We start from the raw sequence: 2587 nt of genomic DNA, 5'->3' as shown, positions 1-2587 counted from the left end.
TTTTCTAAAGATGACGATAGTGAAGGCAGAAATAAAAAAAAATATATATATATATATATATATATATATATATATATATATATAAATGTAAAATATCTCTTTATGCGAATGAGATTGTGCTGATTGCTATTACCGTTGAACTTCAAATGCAGAACATTCCAATGGGAGCAAAGCAAACAGAAGTATATGGAAGGATTACAGGATGACAAACGAGGAAAAGTTAGAGAGAAAATATTATTAGGAAAAAAAAATACATGAGAGAGAAAGAGAGAGAAGCGAGAAAAATGTATGCATGTATGCATGTGTGTGTAACATATATGCGCGATCGCTGAACGTGCGCTTATCGAAGGTTCAATAGGAATCACGACTTTTATTGATCGACGAGAAAAAGTACTTCCTTTTTCCTTTTCCTTTGCAAGCAGATCGCCATGGCAAAACGCGCCCGCCGTCACGCGATCAAACTCACAATAATGTTTGCGGCACATTTAGTAAGAGAGTACCGAATAAAGCGTTTCAATTGGAATTATAATTCTTACCTCTTCAATCACTTCAAACTCGAAAAATCTTGCGATAATGATACGAACACATCGCGCCGAATACAATTTTTCGCCCGTATACCATAGTAATCAGACATGTCTCTAATCGACATAGTGCAATAGTCTATAGCGATACCGTGTATTATCAATCGTCGTCACGATCATGTTTCTATCATGCACGACGTAAATAATCTCAGCTCAGCCCCTTCTTCCCACCCTCTCTTCCTTCAACGCCTTTCCGCGCATTGTCTTATTAATTTCAAGCAGGCATCATATTTCTTTTTACGAATATAAGCTATCAACAGTTCATATCTTACCGCTAGCATTGTACATTTATATGTAATCCATCACTCAGATCTTTGTAGCCACATATTCGCGCGCGAGGACCGAGCTCCTTTTGCGAACTACATATTTCTCCCTCCCCCGCGAATCCGACTAGCAATAATGTTCACTGCGCGCTCTGCTAATAATTGATACTTATGATTATGCCGCGACAATTATTTATCATTCGTAAAATTCGTAAAGCAATTGGAAAGAATTTATTGTATTGAATGTTGTTCTCGACTATAAATAAGAATCGAATCGAATTGATCGTGTCATAGATAACGTTGCCCGTTTTGGAGAAAAGCCGGATTCATGACACATTCGAAATACGGAGTAAAAGGAAAAGGGAAAGACGAAGGAGACGAAATAGAGAAAGACTTTATAGAGACCGAGGAAATGTGCGACACTTACTCTGTTCTTCTTTTTTTCTTATGTTTGATAAAAAAGTGTCCGTCGTGTGTACCTTAATTCGCCTATGCGGAAGTGCAGTTCATATATAGTCGCGAATTGGTGTATATTGATTAAAGAAAAAAAATATGTATTTGTTCCTAAAGAAATGATAAGAGTAGTATAATATAATATACCGTCAAAAAATATTAATATTAATAATAACGATAATTTGATGGTACATACTTTTCTTATAAGTAACATTATACATTACTACGATTATTGTAGAGTTGGTACGGTTCTTGAGGATGCCTTGCCTGTAAATGTAACACACGTTAAATGAAAAAAAAAAAATCTTATTACCTTGTAAATGTTTTACCAAATATAATCGATTATTCAACTTATACTTCGATCCTGGCTGTTTTAATTGTTCAGCGTCCTATCTGCGTTCCGGCAAGATTTACGATTCGGTATAAATTATTTTTCTTTCTTTCATTCCGTTTTTTTTTCGCCGTCCGTTGGTCTTTTCGCTTGACTAACGTCGGCGAAAAAATCTCGTAAAGCTGTGGTCTGTGCACGGTCATAAATATCTCAGACGCATGCATAATCGCGGCGCCTTTAAATGCGACGAGCAATCGACCCGATAATGTATTATGTGCATACGTATCGAACGAAATGGAAAGCAATGGAAAGTTGAATAAGCACCGGTGCACCGCAAGATCACGATCTTGGCCGGATTGCGAAACTCTACCTTCTCGCAATGTGGTAAGAGTTAAAGTTTATTATGTCCATTCATTCACCCTTTTGAAAAATTTTGCGGACGTTGTTTATTTTATACGCACCAAATAAGAAATGTACATTATACTGTCGATATATTTTAATCTAACTTAATCATGAAATTTTATTGTTGAATATATATTTTTATTACGATATACCGATTTCTTTCTTTACGTAAAGGAAGTGAAGTGTATAAGCGATAAGCGGAGTACCATTTAATTAGCAAAAGCGCTCAGCATATTCTGCAATACGAATCTGAAAAATGATATCATACTGCGGTAGTGCAATATAGTCTTATACAGTATACAATGGAAAGTCAAACGAATAGTCGGCACAATCTTTGATGCGAGAAGATTGCAAAATGGCACCGGTTAACTCGAACAAAGCAACTTGGATCGCGTTTGGTAGGCCGCGTCGTTACAAACGTTTCGTTCCATTGATCCTTTAGTCAACAATCGTTTTTTCCCTGATATTTTTAAATCCTTTAACATTAAAATAAAATAAAAATATTTGGAATAATCTATACTCAAATATAATAAACATATCATTCAAATATATATATA

The sequence above is a fragment of the Formica exsecta genome, unplaced genomic scaffold (genome assembly GCF_003651465.1).
Source record: "Formica exsecta isolate Colony F162 unplaced genomic scaffold, ASM365146v1 scaffold3, whole genome shotgun sequence".
Lineage (NCBI taxonomy): Eukaryota > Metazoa > Arthropoda > Insecta > Hymenoptera > Formicidae > Formica > Formica exsecta.
Note: the sequence above shows the minus strand (reverse complement) of the source record.